Here is a 20,522-nt window from a genome sequence, read left to right on the forward strand (position 1 = left end):
ATGCAAGAATGACATCATGGTGAGGGGAAATGATGCAAGAATGACATCATGGTGAGGGAGAGAGGAAATAACTTAATGAGGATGGAGATTCTCCCTATGAAGATAAGAAGAGGGGATATCACAAGTGTTGAGGTTTAAATAGAGATAGGTGGGAGATAGAGACAGAAAGTGGGGTACAGGGAGAGGGTTAACCAAAACTAAGGATGTATAAAGAAGTTATATAGAAATCCATTGCTTTATACGTTTATTAAAAATATATTTTAAAATAAGACTTTGAATGGAGGTGCTATGCACAACTGAATAACGCTGATTCAGAAACTATACACTGTTAAGTGAAAAACTTAATGTCAAGTGTAGGGTTGCATGTCTGCCTTGCTGCTGGGGTGCCAGAGTGTCAGCAAGCCACTTAGCAGAAGCAGAACAATGTCCACGATGGGGGTCCCAGTCCATGTTTTTCCCGGTGAAGAACAGCTGTGGTTCCGGCCTCCTGTATACCCAGACACCACTAGGGAATAAGGAGTGTTAGAAACAGGGGTCCATAGTCCATGCCTCCCCTACGTACTAGGCAGGAAGGGGAAGACTGAGCCCAGGACTGGGGTGGAATTCAGTTTGGTTCTGAGTAAATACTGAGGGTACAGAGGAGCTGGAAGAGAGAAGGCCTTCTCCAGGACATTTATGCATAGCTCTTTAGGATGAAGGCCTTCTCTAACCACCAGGTGATGCTTGATAAAGGAGATGACCCTTGATTGTCCAAACTGCTCTATTTGATTGTGGATGTGAATGCATGTCATACTCAGGGTGAATCAGGAATTAAATTAAATATCTTTTGCAGGAAGGAATGCCCAGGAAGGGAAGCTCATTGGTTAAACATAGGGGTCCTAGCTAGACACCTCATTAGCAGAGAGACTCTAGGATTTTATGCTACGTTACCATGGTCCTCTCAGTGGGGTGTCATGATTATGTGTTCCAGATCAAGTAGTTGGGCAGGGAGCTGGCCTACTACCTACCATTCTCAAATCTGAGATTTCCTAAGGGTTTTAGGCTTGCTCTTCTTACCAGTTTTTCTGTCTGATGGCATGGTCCTCTTGCCCCACAAGGCACCTCCCTAACAACTGTTGATCAGGAAATCTCCAGAGTCCTCTAAAAACATGCAAATTATGGCCATTGCCCAGGCTGTCCACCAAAATAAGATGGTAAGACTTCTGCCAAAACTGAGCTAGAAGCTCCCTACTGCTGTCTAGCCTCCATCGCTTTAAAAGTTCCTATCAAGGGGGCGGGGGGGGGGGAGTCAGAAACCATCTTCCCTGATGTTAGACCTTGCATGCTGCAATAAAAATTTGCTAGATAAGAGGTAGCTACTAATACAATAGTTCCATGATTGTTATAGTATAACCAACTCTTCTCCATGTGATTCCAAAGCCTGTCCTGTATCAGAGATTTCCTGACCAGGACTGTGGAGCTTGATCAGGCCTGTAGCTAAAGACCTAGTAGGAAATAATAGGAAACCTACTATATTTTTCTTGATGTGGTGTTGATTGAACATGTCACCAAGCTGCTTCTTACATATGCATGCTTACAGTCATAGAGTAATGCTGTCTTCTGCCTTAATCAGAGAAGCTTCTCTTTGCAGACAACAGTAGTCAGTACAGAGACTCATGGGTAGCTAAGGTGCTGACAGTGACCACTGAGTGGTCAGCATGGATCATAAAATCTCTATCTCCTCTGTCACAGAAGAGGGACCAGAAGGGACCTAAGAACTGAATGATAACCATGGCACTTGCAAACTCACAATAGCCATGGATGCCTGCACAGAACCTGCACAAAAGCAAGCCACACAGAGCCATAGATGAAAGAAGGGCTCAAAGTGGTTTAAGTGAGAATGGCCTCCAGAGGATCATACTTGAATACTTGCTCCCCAGTTGGTGGAACTGTTAGGGAAGGATTAGAAGGTGTGGCCTCACTGGAGGAGGTGTGTCCAGTGGGCTTGAAGGTTATGGAAGACTGGCACTATTCCCAGTCCCTCTCTTCTCTCTTCCTAGGAGTCATTCTACAAGCATGAACTTCAAGCCCCTGACACCATACTAAGCCAAATGGAAAGTTTTCTTTTACAAGTTACCGTGGTGTTTTATCACAGGGATAGAAAAGTAACAAAGAGTTTCAGCCTGCCCATGGGAGCTAATGTCACTGATACAGTCACTGATACAGTTACCCACGCTGTGGTGTATGGAGTCACACCTATACTCATGGGAGAACCCCTGGATAAACCCAATGGGTCACAGAGCAAAAGTTACCAAACAAAGAGACTTCAAAGTGGGATGGCAACTTAGCGTTGTGGTATTGATATTTTAATAAATCATGGCACAAGGTTGCTACCTGCCTCGGTGGTTTGTGTTCCTGAATGAAAGGCACACACAACCTTTATAGGTTAAATACACCTTAAGCAGCACAATAGCTGGGTGACTGTCTAATATCCGTGCTGCTAGAATCTACCTCCCACCAATGATTTCGACTTACTATTTACTAATTTCTATGTTCCATCTTGGGCACTCCAGACCCATTGATGCAGTCCTCTGGGCCTCGCTTTCTTGGCCCAGAGCTCAGGGTGTTCTCTTGATTCTCTACCCCATGGTGGCCTCTGTCTCTCCTCCCTCCACACTCTCCTAAAACATGGCGGATCTCCTTCTTTCTCTCCTCTCAGTCCCAAACCCAGAAAATCCTAAAATCCCACCTCTTGTCTGTCTTCCCCAGCTATTAGTTATTGACATAATTATTTACCAATCAGGACCAACTGGGGGCGGGCTCTCAATGCTTCCATTAACCTTGGATGGTGATGTCGGGAGGTAGATAGACTTGTCCTTGTCTTCCAGATGGAAAACCAATGCCTGAAGTCTGAAGCTCCCTGTTCAGGTAGCAAGAAAAGATTCTAGCCCAAGCCTGTGTGATTCTAAAGGTCCTAGCCATGAAGAAAAGGAGACACAGAGGAGGAGGCAGAATCAGGGGTCTCTGAGCTTTGGTAGCCTACAAGGAGCCAATCGTGAGCTTAGCAGACACACACACACACACACACACATACACACATGAGTTTGGCACAAAGGAAAGCTATGACAAAAAAACAGCTTCCCTGAGGTGACATCTGAATAAAGCCTCATCTTAGTGGAAGGTCATGGCCCATCTGCATCATGGCAGTGTTTAAGCATGGGGGTTTCCTGGGGCTGTGGAGATGGGTTACCTCCTAACAGGGCTGACATGCACAAGGATGAGTATCTGAGTTCGGATCCCCCAGCATCTTCATAAAAAAACTAGCCATGGCAGAGAGCACCTGTGCTCCTGTGCTGGGGAGGTGAAGACTAGAAGACCTCTGAAGTCCATTGGCCAGCCAGTCTAGCTGAATGGCCAAGCACCATGTTCAGTGAGAGACCCTGTCTCAAAAAGTCACGTGGAGAGTGACTGAGGTCGACGTCTGGCCTCCACAAAATTATAAGCATATACATATAAGCCACACATATGAACACACACACTCACACACACACATATACACACACATGTATACACACCACATATACACATCACATACATATATATACACACTACACACACTCACACACACACACGTATACACACACACATACACCACACACACATGTATATATACACACATGTACACACACATATACACCACACACGCACACATGTATACACACCACACATACACATCACACACATATATATACACACCACACACACACTCACACACACATATACACACATACACCACACACACACATGTATAGATACACACACGTACACACACATATACACCACACATGCACACATGTATACACATCACACATGTACATACCACACACACACACACACTGTGGGGCCCTTTCGACTGCCCTGTACCCTCTCAGAGTCACCTACCTCCCACAACCAACCCCAAGTTTTACTTCTCCACTCAGCTTCCTGGTTTCGTCTCCATCTGTGTAGAGCATCCAGTGGCAGCATTAGAAAAATAGCTGTTTTAGTGGGGCTGGCTGCAGGCCAAGGGGCTCACCTACAGCCAAGTGAAAAACAGCTACTGGGTTTAGGGCAGAGAAGAAAGGGGCGTAGAACAGTGTCTCCCAAATCGGTTGTGCTGCGTCGAGAAGGCAGCGCTCGACACGGAAGGACATTTATCTGTTGTGAACATTTTCCATTCTTAGTGATAATTGAGGTTTTTCATAGGCAGCTCCACACTAAAAGCCCCAGCGCCTTGTGAGCCCCCACCCCACCCTCCGAATGCAATTAGAGAGGTTAATCAAACTCCTCTGTAAGAGGAACGCCAGCCAGGCTGCTTTTGCATTTTTCAATCTAGAATCATTTGGGGACTTTTTAATTGTTAGTTGGGTTTATTTATTGAACTTGGGTTTAAAAGAAAAATAAACAGCAAAAAGGCAAGAGGTTGCTAAAGTCGCAAGAAGCCTGTGTGTGCGATTTAATAAAGTCGGCCCTTGTTAGCTCCCGCTGTCGCTAGATTCCAATGAATTCAAATTTCAGCCGGGTCTCTAAACATCACGTATTTACATCTTCCGTCTATTATGGTACTTCAAATAAGATTGTTATGAAATTGCCCCAACTTTGGGCAACTGTAGATCATAAAGTAGGAAGATTATTGCATTACAGGAGAGAGGCCGTATCTCATTTAAAACACATAAGCACATAATTTCATACATGTATATCTGTAGCTGGATATATATCTATGAACAATGAAATTGCCCCAAAATTAAAAGCCTCTGGCTATATATTTGTAAACACAATCAGATCACAATCCAATAAGGGCCGCTTTTGAATTAATGCGAACCACACGGCTCTTCCCGTCCTCACGTTTATAACTTTTCTCCTAAACAGCTCTCTGCCTTTGTCTCCACAAAAACACAGAGTTTGTGGACGGGTTCCTCAGGGCTTCTTTTTGGCCAATGGCAAGCCACAGTTGTTCCTAGGAGAAGGGAATTGTGTCAAAATGGTGAAAAGATCGAACAAAAGCGGGGCAGCCTTCCACACCTTCCACACCTTCCTGGAGGAGAGTTCCATCTAATTTCATGTAATCTGTGGTGGAAAACATTTTGAATTAAGGGAAAAAAAAAGCATCACTTCACTTGTTTTTGTGCTTCTGATAACGTGAATAGAAACAAGTTTGTTAAGCATAAAAGGGTGGTGATTTTATGTACACATAAAAGGGTGGCGATTTTATGTGCACATCGAAGACAAAGGCTGTTCCTGTAATTTGGCTCATTTAAAACAAAATCTTCCAAGTGACAACCTTTCGGCTGTAGTTCGCCCATCTGAGGCTGTTGTTTTCATAAGGACAGTCATTCCTGAGGGACAGGTGTACAGAGGGCTTTCCCTTCCACAAATCCAGCTACATTTCCAGAGGACTGGAATATTCAGAGTGTATACTCAGTGATGGGAAAAGTCTTTGTTTCAGCCAACTTTTCTTCAGTCCTATCATGTAATTATTTTCTTTCTTTTTTTTTTTTTGGTTCTGATCTCCTTTCTTCAGTCCTATCATGCAATTATTTTCTATATATATTTTTTTGGTTCTGATCTCCTTGTAAAGAACACTAATAATCTTTCTTATTCCTTTTTTCTGTCTTCCTGTTGAAAAAAAAGTGCAACACCTTCATAATCACTTTGTATTAACATATGTTGAAAACAGGAGATTGTTGTCTTTGCTTGGGTTCCAGTCTTAGATGTTCACTCCTTTTATCATAGGTGCTCACAGATACACAGTCACATATACACAGACACAGACAACACACACAGACGCACACACACACACAGAGAGAGAGAGAGAGAGAGAGAGAGAGAGAGAGAGAGAGAGAGAGAGAAATAACACACATAGGTACACACAGACACACAATCACATACACACAGATAAGGAGAAGAGAGAGAGAGGGAGAGAGAGAGAGAGAGAGAGAGAGAAGAAACACATAGAAGTACACAGATACACAGTCACATACAGACACAGAGAACATATATATACAGAGAGAGAGAGAGAGACAGAGACAGAGACAGAGAGAGAGAGAGACATAGGCATACACAGTTACACAGTCACATACACATAGACACAGAGAAAGATGACACACACACACATAGACATACACAGATACACAGTTGCATTCAAAGAAGGGGAAAACATGTGGAAACATGACTGACCCACAGCATGGAACCAGATGTGTGACAGAGGACAGGAAGCCAGTGAGGCTGCCTGCTCAGATTCTCCTGGCTCTCCTTCCTTCATAGGTGTAGCTGATGCCTCTGGAATAAGAGAACAAGGAACTTCCACAGAGAAGCTTTCATGGCTGGCTTTGGAGGGAGGACATACATATATACATACATATGCAGATATGCACACACATATACACACTCATACACAGATATGCACACACATATACATACATACTCAGATACACACACATACATACACAGATATGCACACACCTATACATACATATGCAGATACACACACATATACATACATATGCAGATACATATATATACATATGCAGATACACGCACATATACATACATATGCAGATACACGCACATATACATACATATGCAAATACACGCACATATACATACATACGAAGATACACACATATACATACATATGCATATACACATATATACTTACATACGCAGATATGCACACACATATATACATACATACACAGATATGCACACACATATACATACATACTCAGATATGCACACACATATACATACATACACAGATACACACACATACATACAAAAATACACACATATATACATACATATGCAGATATACACATATATACTTACACACGCAGATATGCACACACATATATACATACATACACAGATACACATATACATACATACGCAGATACACACACATATACATGCATACGAAGATACACACACATATCATACATACACAGATACACGCAGATTATACATATACATACATACATAGATACACATTCGCTGCTGTGACCCACGTTGGAGAACACAGGTTCTAGCAGTAGCAGGGAGGAAACTCGCTGTGATTTCCTTGTGAAAGTGGAGATGCATCATTTCCCTCTTTGAGACTCAAATCTCCAGAGAAAATGAATGGCAACAGCATCCTTAATAATCAGTAACTGAAGCACTCTATGAAAGAGAATCTACTCTTTAAAAATTCAAATGCTCCTCCCAGCTGGAGAGAAGGCTCAATGGGGAATGTGATTCTGGGACAGGCAGGACTTAGATCTCAGCCCCCATGGAAAAGCAAGGCTTGGAGAAGAGTGCCTATGACCCCAGGCTTTGAGAGACAGGTTCATCCCAGATCCTTGAAGGACAGTAACAGTAGCTGAAATGGTCAGTCTCAGGGTCTCAAGAGACTCTGTCACAAAAATAAAAGATAGCCAAAATTGATATCAAATCTCCCTCTCTCTCTCTCTCTTTCTCTCTCTTTCTCTCTCTCTCTCTTTTACACACACATACATATACACACATACATACACATATACACAGACACATACACACACATATACATACACAGGTACATACATACACAGATACACACACATATGCATACATATGCAGATACACACACATACATACACATATACATACATACACAGATAAACACATATACATGCATACACAGATACATACACATATACATACATACACAGGCACACACATATGCACGCACATACAAATATACAGACACATAGTCTCACCTGCACACACACCTACACATACACACATATATACATACACACAAATACACACACATACACAGCTATACACAGATACCCACCCACATGCACATATACAAACACATATACATATGCATACATACACAGATACACACACATACATACAAATACACATACATATACAGATATACACAGATATGCACACGCATACACATATATAAACACATACACATATGCATACATATACAGATACACACACACATACACACACACACAGTGCTTACTCATCTTCTTGAGTTTCTGTCGGGCCTTCTTCTATCTGTCTGTCTATGTCCCTCAACACAAGAAGAACGTAAACAAAACATACTCAGGGGTTGTGGAAAGCAAGAACATTGTGATTCTAATTTTCTTTATGTGGTTTTAAATCCCCCCACTTCCCTGAAAGAAAAAGGAACATGTGTTATTTATATTGCCAGGGGAAGCACAAGTCTTACAAAAAACCCTGATCTTGCACAGTGATTGTGGGATGGCTGATCCAGGGAGGGACGCATAGGGCCAGCATCCCCCAGGCCAATGGCCCACAGCCTCGCTTCCCTTACCTCACCAGCCATGACCCCATCCCAGGCCCCTGCCCACTCTGAACCTTCATGCCTCACCTGTGGAAGAATGATGCTGATTCTGGGGGTGACTGGTGACTGATGGGTGATCTCTATAAATGGGATCATGCAAACAGTAGTCTCCATCATCAGATCCTTGACTTCGATGGAAAAATCCCAGCTGGATCATCCTCAAACTTTTAGAAGTTACATACCCGAACTGTGGCCAAGAACTTCTGGACAGTGCTGTTCACTGGGAGTGGGGAAAAATTGGAACTGCTCCTTTCTGACCTGCAGGGGATATTTATAGGCCCCGTGTCCAATCACGGCTGCAACCAAAGCTCTCTCTACAAACTTACTAGCTCCTTGGCTTGATCATAAAACTCCAAAGATATTTGAGAGGGCCCAGACTTCAGCCTTTACACCACATGAAAGCGACTCTCATTCTTGTCCCAGTTAGCTGCAATCAGTCCCTGCAGGAAGCAGGCAGGAGAGGGAGGAAGCTGGAGAAGATTGGGGGGCTGAGGGGAGCCCGCTTGTTGCATCAAAGTGGTCTGGGGGCCTGCAGCTGTAAAGGTTTCACCCTCTACAGGAACTCACCACGAGCAGCACATGGTATATGCTCAGTAAACGTTGACTAACTTGAGTGTTAGGATCTTCGGGTAAAATCAGGATGAGATATGGTACAGGGTGGGGGTGTCGCCTTCTGGAAGATGAGAACTTGAAGATCAACATTTGATAAATGTAACCTTCTCCCCATGCCCAAGGAAGTATAAAGTTGGCTTAGGCCCAGCTCAACAGTAGGAGAAAGCAGGCCCCTACCTCTGCCCCAACCTCAGGCACAAATACACACTCCCTCTCGGTCAAGTGAAGACATTTCCGGAGGCTGGCCTGAGAGAGCCCATTTGGAGGTGTACCTATAAATACCTCAAGCCAAGTTTCCCAAATCAAGGCACTGAGTAAATAAAACCTGACCCGCTCTCCTGAAGCCTTTCCCTGTCTCCAAGTTCCCTTTAAGTTCAACGTGTGTTTGAATTGAGGGGCGGGGGGAGACGAACCACATGTTTTTAATCCATCAACACTTAAATCATCAAAATGTAGGGGCCCGACAATTTTGGGGGCCGGCGGGAATGCTGGAGCCTTTAAAAGACTTTCCTCTATTTCTCTAGCAATCAGAAGTGGCTTTATTTTTTTCTCCAGAAGGAAACTGGATTTCACCTCCAAAGAGGCTGCTGTGCTCTGTTCCCACCTCAGTACCCTCAGGGGCCGAGGCGACTTGGAAATCGGCAAGAGCTGTGGTTGGGGCAGCTGTGCAGAACGTCTTTTGCTGTGCAAGAAGCTCCATGCTTCTCTCCCTCCCTGTGCTGCTGTCAGGACCCCGGAGGAAAAAGCAGTAAGTGAAAGTTTTAACACTAAGAACCACGGAGAGACAGAGAGAGAGAGAGACAGGGACACTGGTTTCACCCACAGGGCTGGCTGACAGACACTAGTCATCTGACCACTGCACCACAGGCCACACTGTGTTTAGGGATCTTACCCTTGATGGTTGTTGTACCTATATGTCAAAGTCATGGGCAGGGTTAGCATCGACAGCCACTCTGCAACTCAGCCAAGCAAATGTAAATTCATAAAAGTCAGAGACCCCTCGCAGAGCCAGGAGGACATAGTCCAATGTGCTGAGTGTGTCCTACACTTAAGTATTTGACAGGCTCTGACATCAGCAGCCACAGGCCATTTGCTAAGAATTAGCAACTAGTGTAGCAGGTACACCCAACCACTGTCAGATCTGTGAACCTCTTCCTGTGTGCCACAAAGCAGGGTGGAAATGGAGAAACATCCACCCCTCTCACCCTTGATCTGAGACTAGGGGACCCCGACTCTATGCTAAGGAGGTGTGACAGGGGAGAGTATTATTGCTATTGGTGCTGAGATTAGGAGAAAGACTAAGATTAGGGGGAAGGCCTAGAGGCAGAGCAAAGCTTAGCTTATATGACACCCTAGGTTCAATCCCCAGTAACAGAAAAAGCAGACACTATTGGTTCTGGCATTAATGTCTATAAGAGTGGCCCTTCCAGGCCCACCCATGCCCTTCCATCCTCTTCTTTCTCCAGCAGCCATGGAAGTTAGGTGCAGGTGGTGTTGCAAGCCCATAAATATCATGGAGCCAGAGCGGGTAGGTCTCATTTCTGGCTCCATTGTGTGCAGGTGGTGAGGTGCTCAAACATCTCTGTCCTTTTAAATGCTCTGCTGTGGTGGAATCAGCTCAATAGGAGCTCGCAGCGCCTGCTGTGTCCAGACTGTGGAACCTCCCCCAAGTGCTGGCTATTAACACGGTCCCTTATGTTAAACCAAAGAGGAACAGCAACTTCAAGCACACGCAAAACAACCATGTAACCAGAGTCAGTTCCCATGAGCATTAGCTGTTTCTTCCTTTCCGTTCAAGGCCCCTCTTCCTCACCATGGTCTCCATCAAAAGGGGACAAAGGTGATAAAGGCACAACCAGACTTGCCCACTCTGAGAGCCTAGAGGAAAGGAGAGTTGCGGCCCAATTCCAGCAGGCCCTTAAAGATAGGAGGCACACAGTACACAGTTGGGACACAGAGCCCTGTCCCAGGCTGAACAGCACCTTCGACAGAAGGGTTCCCAAGCCCCTGCCGCTGCAACCAAAGAGGTCAATGACCTTGGTGCCATGTTACCCTCCAGGGTGGGAGGCAGCGAGAGTCTGATCACATCAGGTCTAAAACAGGTACAGGAACAAAGGGACACTGAGCCTGATCCAGTGACCACTTTCCTCGGTGCCCATGAGGGTTTTCCCAGAGTCTACACCTTCAATGATTCAGCAAAGAGATACACACGAAGGAGAGACACTGAGAGATACAGAAGTCACAGAGTACTAAAAAGGGAGGAGATGGGAGTCAGGAAGGAGGAGGGGAAGGGGGAAGAGAAGGGGTGGGGGCAGAGGAGAGAAGGGAAGTCAGGAAGTGCTGGGTGCAAATCTGTCCTCCACTGCTCCAAAGCAAAGGCTCAGTTTTCCTCCCAAGCTGCAAGAGAAGCAGACAAGTGGCCTCCCTGTGTAGTAGCCGGGGGTATGGGGTGGGGGTGCTGAGTCAAGTCAAGCTAGCCACAGTCCCCACTCTCTCCCCCATGAGCCATGAGCAGCACCGAGACAAGAATTTAACTAAGGAGTGCAGGGCCTCCCAGAAAAGGTTGCTACTCTTGTCCAGGAGTTTGGCAGCCAGCTTAGGCGTTTCCAGGAAAAAAAAAGAGGGGGGACCTCAGCTCCAGGCCATGGAAAGCTCCTCTCCCAGTATTGAGTCAGCCCTGAGTCATGAGCTGAAAACCCGCCTTGGCTGTAATTTATACCGGACTGATGACAACTGATTTTCGCCCAGTGGAGGAGGCTATCTCAGGTAATTAGGCATAACCTCGTATATTGGTAATGTGCCCTTTGTGTGGCATCTCTGGCTGCCTCTGTAGCCAGGCCCTGCCTCCAAAAACAACATCAACACTAACCAACAAGATGTTCCTGATTTCAAAGCTTCTTCCTTCCCCCGCAAGCATTTTCGGTGTGAAAAGCTAAATATACAAAGGCCTGTTGTAATTGGCTTGCTCTGATCCTCTGATCCTCTGACTCTTCCTCTCTGGGAAGATCTGCACACGGGAAGAGGGGCAGGGGCAATAAACACCTGTGTTTGAAGGTGACTCTTCCCTATGGTTTGGCTTCATACAGAAATCCGGTCTGCATTCTGTGGGTTCCACGGGGGTGGAGTCATCTGATAACATACGCATTTATTCACTCCTCATTGCAGCCACTGGGCTCCCACTGGACTCTGAGCTCGGTCAGCTGAGATGCGTGCTGGAAAGCCCCACTGATCACTTCCTTTGCCAGACTTGGTTAACTAGCCCAAGTTCATTCAGAAAGCTGAGGGAGAAACAGAATGAACATGGTTCCTCGTCTCCCAGTCTGCTTAGAGGCCTCCAAATTCCTCGCTGTGCCTGGTGCCCCTTCACGGGCAAAGCAACAGTTCCTGCTTCCCTGAGGCACACGGGACAGTCCTGTCTCCACAGAGGCCAGGGACACTCCTGTCAGAGCTCAGCTTGCACAACCAGCGTTTCCCTTGCCAGGCCCCTGACTAACTGTGGCCCCACCATCAAGGCCCTGCCCCAAATGCTGGACGCTCCCGTCCCAGGGTTCCCACGACTCGGGCTGCTCTCCCAGGACAGCACTGTGTTTCTTGACATGACAGATGTTGCAATGCCCAAGCAGATGAGGCAAGAGGGACAACGGGTGCCAGGCCAGCATTTCCAAAGAAGCTCCAGAGAAAGTGCCAACAGCCAGAATTCTTGGGGGGGCGGGGAGGGCTCCTCCAGTTCCCTACCCCTCTCTTTCTTCAGCATCAAGATCCCTGCTTTTAGCTCTAATCTCCTCAACAGAGTCTCAAAAGACAGTTCAGGCTGGCTGAAAAACTAGCTACCTGGGCCAGGATGTCTTTGCAGCAGGATCTGAGGGGTTTGGGTCCGTGACTGACAGTCATGACTGACTCTCTGAAGTGATTACGACTATGACAGCGGTAATAGTAACAGATCTGAATGCTGGAAGGACACAGCACACGTCATCTTCAGGATCAGGTCATGAAGCAGATGCATCATCAGTATCCCTGTTCTCAAATCAGGCAGACAGAGATGCAGAGACGAGAAAGGTCCAGACCCAAGCTATGCCAGGGAGGGAGGGGACATCTTAATGTCCATTTGACCCTTTACCCTCTACAAATTTCAGCATTCCAGCTGTGACATGGGACTACCACGCCTCCCTTTTGGTAAATTAAAAACTCCAACATTTCCCAGGTACCTAGGAATTCTCTCTTCTCTTCAGCCATTCACGGTTGTTCTCAAACCAGGCCCGTTAACCCTGTGCGGCAGATACAGCAGAGAGTGACTGTTGGTAGAACATGGTGAGTCTATCAGTCTGCTTCCAGAGGCAAGGCAAGACTCAGTCTGTGGCTGGGTCCTCCCTTCAAGAAGATCCTTCCACCAGCTGGGTTACTCACCTCCGCCATGGCACACCGTGTGTTACTTTCTGCTTTTCTACATTCTGTTTCTAAAGTACAGAAGCGGCTCTTTAGTTATTCAGTTGCTAATTTAATAAGCAGGAAGTACCATCTCAAAAATAAAAATAGACAACAGTCAAACCCTAACAGTCCAACTGCTCCAGAGGCTGAGGCAAGGGGATAACAAGTTCAAGATGAGCCTGGGAAACAGTGTAAGACCCTGTCTCAAAATAAATGGTAAGTAATGCCCTAGGGATACAGCTCAGTGGCAGGGTGCTTGCTTAACGCACACAAAATCCTATGTTCAGTCTCCAGAACTGAAAAAGAAAAAAACCATCTTATCAAGATATTTGAAGTGTCTGACAGGCAGAAAAACCATCAATGGCTACTGCTTGAATGAACTCATTCATTCACTTTACTTCATTGATTCACAAATTCCCTCAGAGACTAAAAAATTAGTGTGTGAATAAGCAAACAACCCAATGGCCAAGAGCTTGGAAGTTAACAGGTACACACAAAGCCCATGCACCATGTGGGCATACTGTAGAGATACTCTGGCTGCAGAGTGGATATTCAGAACCACTGAGACTCTGGTCAACGGCCTGCAGAGCCTGCAGCACTCAACAAAAGAGCACTGAGCTTAGACCCTTCCTGGTTTGCTAAGAGAGCAAGACAGGGTGTGGAATAGCCCCAACACTCACAAAAAACAAAAACAAAAACAAAAAACAAAAAACAAACAAACAAACAAAAGAAAACCACAGCCCTGCAGAGACAAAGATGGCTTCAGAAGGCATCTCCTCAGACCAGAGCAAAACCTTAACAGACAGTGAAGAGGAAAGCTGTCTGGGGGCTGCAGGATTGGGAAGAGAAGGAGACTGGAAGCTGAGGGGCTGTATTGACTCTTGTCGCTGTAATAAACACTAGGACCAAAAGCAAATTGCAGAAGGTGTTTATTTCCTTTTACAGTTCGTAGTCCATCATGAAGGGAAGTCAGGGCCTGAACTCAAGAAGGACATGACCCTGGGAGTAGGAACCAAAGCAGAGATGGAGGAGGAAGGCTTGTTCCCCACAGCTTGCTCAACCTGCTTTTTTATGCCATCCAGGACCACCTGCCTAGGGGTGGCACCACCCACAGAGGGCTGGACTCTCCCATGTCAATTATTAATCAAGAAAATGTCACATAGACTTGCCTACAGGCAATCTGATGGACACATTTTCTTAACTGACAATCCTCTTCACAGACGACTCTAGCTTGTGTCAAGTTGACAAAAAAATAACCAGGACAGGAGCAGAAAGAAGGAACACACACACACATACACACACACACAGTGGCAGGGGCATGAACCAAGTAGGGCAGGGTGTGGAGAGACAGGGAGGAGGCAGGAGGCGGGATGGGGCCTGGGCACAGGGCTGCAGAAGAGGATCGGGTGGGAAGGTGGAGGCCAAGTTCAGGTTGGGGCACGCTCACTTTGAGCTGAGGGTGGGACATGCAGATGTCACTTCTTGCCAGGAGTGGAAACCAAACGTGGGACAATAGCCCCAGATAGACATCAGAGCCGAAGACCAAGAATGTGGCTCCACCCTGGGCCAGAGCCCGGACTGGTGTCATCACATCCCTTGGGGCAGAAGTCAGGCCCGATGATCAGAGGGCAACAGTAAGAGAGCCTTGGGGAGCAGCTGGGTCACCCCCATTACTGCATGGAACTGTGCAATGGGATAAAGGGAAGAAGCTACAACCACTCCATCCCAGATGCAACTGGTGTCCCACCACCCAAAAGTATATCCAGATGTGGCCACACATATGTCCACCCAGGGGATGGAGCATCAGTGTCCCAGGTGGATGACTACTCAGTAACAAAAGCCCCCAGCTTGATCACTACCACAGGAATAAGCTTGTATCTAGGGTCAATTCTAGTCCCAGTCATTTCCTAGCTAGGAAGCACGGTGCCCCTTCCAGGGTTCGGCTGTAGAATGGAAGAGACTCAGAACACCACCAGGGATAAGGAGCTCCCACCCACATGATGGGTGGAGAAGAGCCCAGGCCCACCGTCAGCCGGGTCAGAGCCTCACAACATTACTGTTAACAGGCTGGAGTCCTAGCCTGGGTGAGTCAGCCGGTTGGGATGCTGGGGCTTGCACAAGAGGGTGGAGAAGGGCGAAGCGGGACTGGGACTCCGTCCGGGCAGAAGGCTGTAAGTTGCTGGGAGCTCTGACTAACTGAGGAGTTTTCTCTTCCTAGAAATCTTCATCTCCAAGGACAATTGCATCGTGGGAGTTAAGGGGAGACCTGGTCTCCATACATCCTTGTCCTAGTTCTTGGATGACAGCCAATAGCTGGGAAGTATCCACCCTAGTCAAATGGGTAGTAGCCACAGTCATCAAACCATTCTTGGGAAATCTTTAAGCCAAGGTATCCCAGGGTAGCTGTTTCTCGACAGCTGGTGTGGACAAGAAATGCTGACCAGTGACTGGCTAAATTGTGCAATTTGCTCCAGGCCTGAGAAGTAAGTCCAAAGAGACCTGAGAGTCCCTCAGGTCACGGTGCACCTCTAAGAAGGAGTCACACTCCCTGGGCAGTTCTCTCCACCCTTCCTTACAGAAGGCCTTGAGGGAAAGCTGCTCTATCCCAGCTAAAAGCCCACCATGATGCCAGCGAGGCAGTCCCACCTGACATGTTCTTGCAAGGCAGGGCATGTGGAAAAGGGGCCATTGGGTAGCTCGGCCAATGGATCCAGTCAAGAGCCGGCTTACAGTCATTAAAAACCATTAGGGTGGATGGGCTCTGAGGTCAGATAAGTAGAATAAACAAACAGGTAGGGGAACAAGTTCTGCCTTTTCCTACAACCGCTTCTGACCTGTCTAAGCCAAGCACCCAGACAGCCAGACACCCCAAAGGCCGCCGCTAGCCTGGGGGGTTCCAGAATGACCCAAGAGCCATCCGTGCCGAGCAGCCAGTTTTTTAAGAGATTTTTCAAAGCATCTTTCCAAGTGCTGTTTGAGGAGAATCAGACAGTCATGATAAAAAAAGAAAATAAAAGGCCTACCCAACAAAAGGTCCTGAGGCCACTCAGCTTTGAGAAAGAAATTGAGGCCTCTTGAGCCAAGAGGCAGATGGGGGACATACTCTCTTCTGTGTGACTCGGCTCTCTGGGTCACATCTGCTCATCTTCCTGTGACCACCTGGAGACATTGGCCACCAAGGAACAGAAACCTGCTCCTAACAATATTGGTTTTTCTCTGTGTTCCACAAAGCCAAACATCTTACCCCTGACATCTTTAATCCTCACAAACAACCCTGGAAAGGAAACACGATCGTCCTGATTATATAAATGAGAGACCGAGTCTGGAGAGTCGAAAATGAGTTGCCTGGGGTCACAGTGAGTGAACTGCTGGGACCCACTGGGCCAGCATCTGTGCTTCCCACCGCTCCAAGCTTGCTCCCCGCCTGCCAGTGTCTCTGGGAGTAGCCACAGACCTCACAGGGAGGTGCTGACTGCTTCTCCCGCAGAAGATGCCATGAAGGAGAGAGCAAAGAAGCAAAGGAGCTGGAAAACTTACATTGCAGGTTTAAATTTTCAAAGATGAATCCATGATTAGGCTCAGGCAGGAGTCAGGGAGAGAAAACAGACCATGGAAGAAACCATCTCTCAGGCTTTGGAACTCAGAGAAAATAACCTTTAAATCATTTTTTTTAAAACTTTTGATCCAGTCTTGGTATGACAAAAATATTTTAGTTGAAAGTTTATTCCTAAGCCAAATTCGCTTCCTTAAAGGTATGCGGTAAAGAGCTACTGGTATATACAAGCCACTCTCAGCCCGCTGGACAAATGGGCACGATTAATACTCACTAGCACTACAAGAAGAGACTGAGGCTCAGGGTAGCTGTGTGACTTATCTGAAGCTAAATACACAGTGTGAGTTCAAGAAAAGAGTCAGAAGCCAGAACTATGACTCTACTCTGTCCCCAAGTCTCTCCTTGGCCCACCACCAAGCTTTCTCCCTTGAACTTGGCCATCTGAATATAGGGTTACCCTCCCCAATCTAGTGAGGCTCTTATCCATTGCGACAGGGAAGGGGAGACATCCAGAACCAATTTTCGGAGAGAAAGAACTCAAAGTCTCCGGATATTTGTATTTGTTACCATTTCCAAAGCGAAACTGACATGGTCTTCGGATTCATCTGAAACTCCGGGTAGAAAAATGGGGAGGGGCGAGAATTTTCAGTATTAAAGCCTCAAGCTCCAACCTACTGTCTCCTGGAGACTCAACCCCAGCCCAGCTATGCCTCCAGTGGGAGGCAGTTGGCTTGGGGTGGGGGAGGAAGGGGGGCACGGGGACGGTAGGTCCAGGCTGTTTCTGTGTAAAGGTCTCTATCTCCCTTCAATCTGTATAAACACAGAGAGGCCTCCGCCCCCCACCCCAGGGGGGTACTGTCCATGTCATCCTTCCCCCACCCCATGTCTCCCCAGAACCTGCAAAGGCAAGCAGCAGAGCCTGGGAGTCCCAGCCCTGAGGCCAGCCTGCAGCCTTCAGGGGAGTCCTTGGCCAGCAGCCATTCATCCCCACGCCAGGGCTACCCCGCCAGCTCCCTCCCTCCTGTGCTGTCAGCCTTGCCTAGCCAAAGCTAGGCCCTGATCTTGGGCAGACAATCCTCTCTCGTGTTTTCCCACCTTCCCACTCTGGCTGCCAGAGGCCAGCCCAGTCTTGGAGATGTTGAATAGGCTATTTGTTGGGAGATCAAAGGGCCACCTGCGGGAAGCGCCCCACCGCCTGGAGCAGGCCCAGGCTGCATCCTCCCTGCCTGCTGGGGTCGGGGCTTTTCCAAACAGCCCACCTTGGCTGGGGAGTCAGTCTCCCCACTCCACCTACTCCTCACCCCTCCCTTCCTAACACCATCTAGCCAGGGCCTCAGGTATCACTGCATTCTCCTCTGCTGGGTCTCTTTGCAGCAAGCATTCCCCTGCCTCTGAACTCAGGGAAGATGTCATCAAGTTCTCGGCAGCCCTGTCGCACTGCCCAGCAGCCTCGCTGGGGAAAGCGTGGGGTGTTGAGGGGAAGGGGGGGTGTTTCACGTCTGTGTGTACCCGTTGGTCTTGGACAATGGACTCCAGTGTCTGATAGGCTGAAAGGTGAACAGAGATCTCCCCAACTGTGTCCTGAAGGTGTGAGTGAAGTATTCTCTGCCCCAAAGGACAGCCACAGAAAAGCTGAAGGAGACTGAAAACACCTCTGGTTTACAAGGCCCTGCTGGACTTTTGTGCACTGGAGCCACTTCCTATTTCTGCCATGGGCTGACCTCTTTCTTCTGTGTGAGTTCTTCCGATCAGCGGGCAGTCACCTTTTAAAACTTCCATCCAACCTTGTCTCTCCCTCTGCTGAACACGCATGTAGAGGAGATGCTAGGGCCCCTACCATGACTTTTGAACCCTAAGACCAGACTCCTGTCTCTTGGCTTTTTGTGTCTGTCGTCTCTCTCTTCCTGATCTCATCTTTACGTCCACCCATGGTGTCCTAAGCCTTCTGCACAGCCACACTACATGCCTGGGCTGGATCTTTTACAACATCAAGGGTAAGCTGTGACTGAGAAGCACTTGCTTGAAGTGAGTGTGTGATGGGTAACTTCCTCAGTTGTCCCTCTGTCCCACCAGGTGACACTCTGCCTTTACTGCCACTCCAAAGCCAGCCGCGCTTTCAGAAGTCTCTCTTGCCACAGGCCTCTTACATGCACAATGCCTTCTTCTTGGGGTGCCCCCACAACTCTGCCTTTTTACCTTCCAACCTCTGCAGTATAAAAGCGTGAATATGTTTGGTGGAGTCTGGTGTGGTGTGGGGAAGGGCGTGCCTCTGTGGGCCATGCTGAGGCATCCATCCCTTCCCCCTGAGGACCAGCCACACAACAGTATAGCATAGAATAGAATTTATTCAGGGCATGGGGAGGGGAATTGAGAGAAAGGCAGAGAGAGAGAGAGAGAGAGAGAAAGAAAGAGAGAGAGAGAGAGAGAGAGAGAGAGAGAATATAGAGGAGTAGAGGCTGGCCATGAGCACATGGAGAGAGGGGGGGGGGGGGATGAGGAGGAGAGGGTAAGGAGCAGGAGCAAGAACAGGAGAACAAGAGAGAGAGGAGGGGGCACCCAGCAGCCTCTTTTATAGTGAATCAGGCATACCTGGCTGTTGCCAGGTAACTGTGGGGAGGAGCCTAGACAAACAACCACCCCAGCCAGGAAATATGTCACTCTTACCAAAGCCCCTGAGCCTCACTAGTGATGGCTGAACCAGAGCAGGGCTTCCTTTCTTAAAACGATACCCAAGGGGCAGGACTTCAACTATTCTATCTGCCATGATGCCCACACAGGTGTTTAACATGAAGGTTGAAAATGGCCACTCGGCCTCTCAGTCTCTGGAGTGTCCATCCCCCGACTGCCCAGGGCCTCTAGAGCCCAATATCACCCCTGGGTCTGCCTGCCTCACTATCTTTTGCTTCTGCTTCCCTGGGAAGAAAGACCAATTTGTTCACACTGACCCAGATGGGAAGCCAAAAGCCTGGCCTCAACAGAGGTGCCTCTGAGTGTGAACTCTGGGAAACGGAAGACATGGAATCTGCGAAGCCAAGAGAGTCACAGTCCTGACCTTATGATCTTATCCCCTGTGTTCCTGCAACTCCAGAGCAAGACAGAGCTTCATCCCCCTCTGAGGAGTGCTGACTTTTGCCCTTCTGCTTTAGATATAAACACCTGTGTTACAAAAGACCTGAAGGGTGGGGGTCCTTGCTCATAGCCTGAGAGGGCCCAGACCTCTCAGGCTGGGATCCACCCTGGGGATGCAGAGAAGCAGACGAAGAAGCAAATCACCATCTAACCTTCCAAATCTCACCCCAAAGGCCACACACCCTACTCTTGGGGCAGAGTTCTCACTACTCTGGACTTCCCATGCATTGCTGGTTCCCAATATGACCACTGGGGACACTGAGTCATTAGAACCTCTTGATCCACTTTTGCAGTTCACACTTCCCTGGGTAGAAGCTAAGGTCTCCTTTTTCTTCACCACATTGCAGCCATCCTAGACCCTGGGGACCCAGAGACTCCCTGTCCATCAATCCTCTCAGCTGGATGGTCAGTTCTATTTACCAAGTTCCAGATGGGTTTCTATAT

Source organism: Grammomys surdaster, unplaced genomic scaffold (genome assembly GCF_004785775.1).
Source record: "Grammomys surdaster isolate TR1022 unplaced genomic scaffold, NIH_TR_1.0 144, whole genome shotgun sequence".
In the NCBI taxonomy this organism is placed as follows: Eukaryota; Metazoa; Chordata; class Mammalia; order Rodentia; family Muridae; genus Grammomys; species Grammomys surdaster.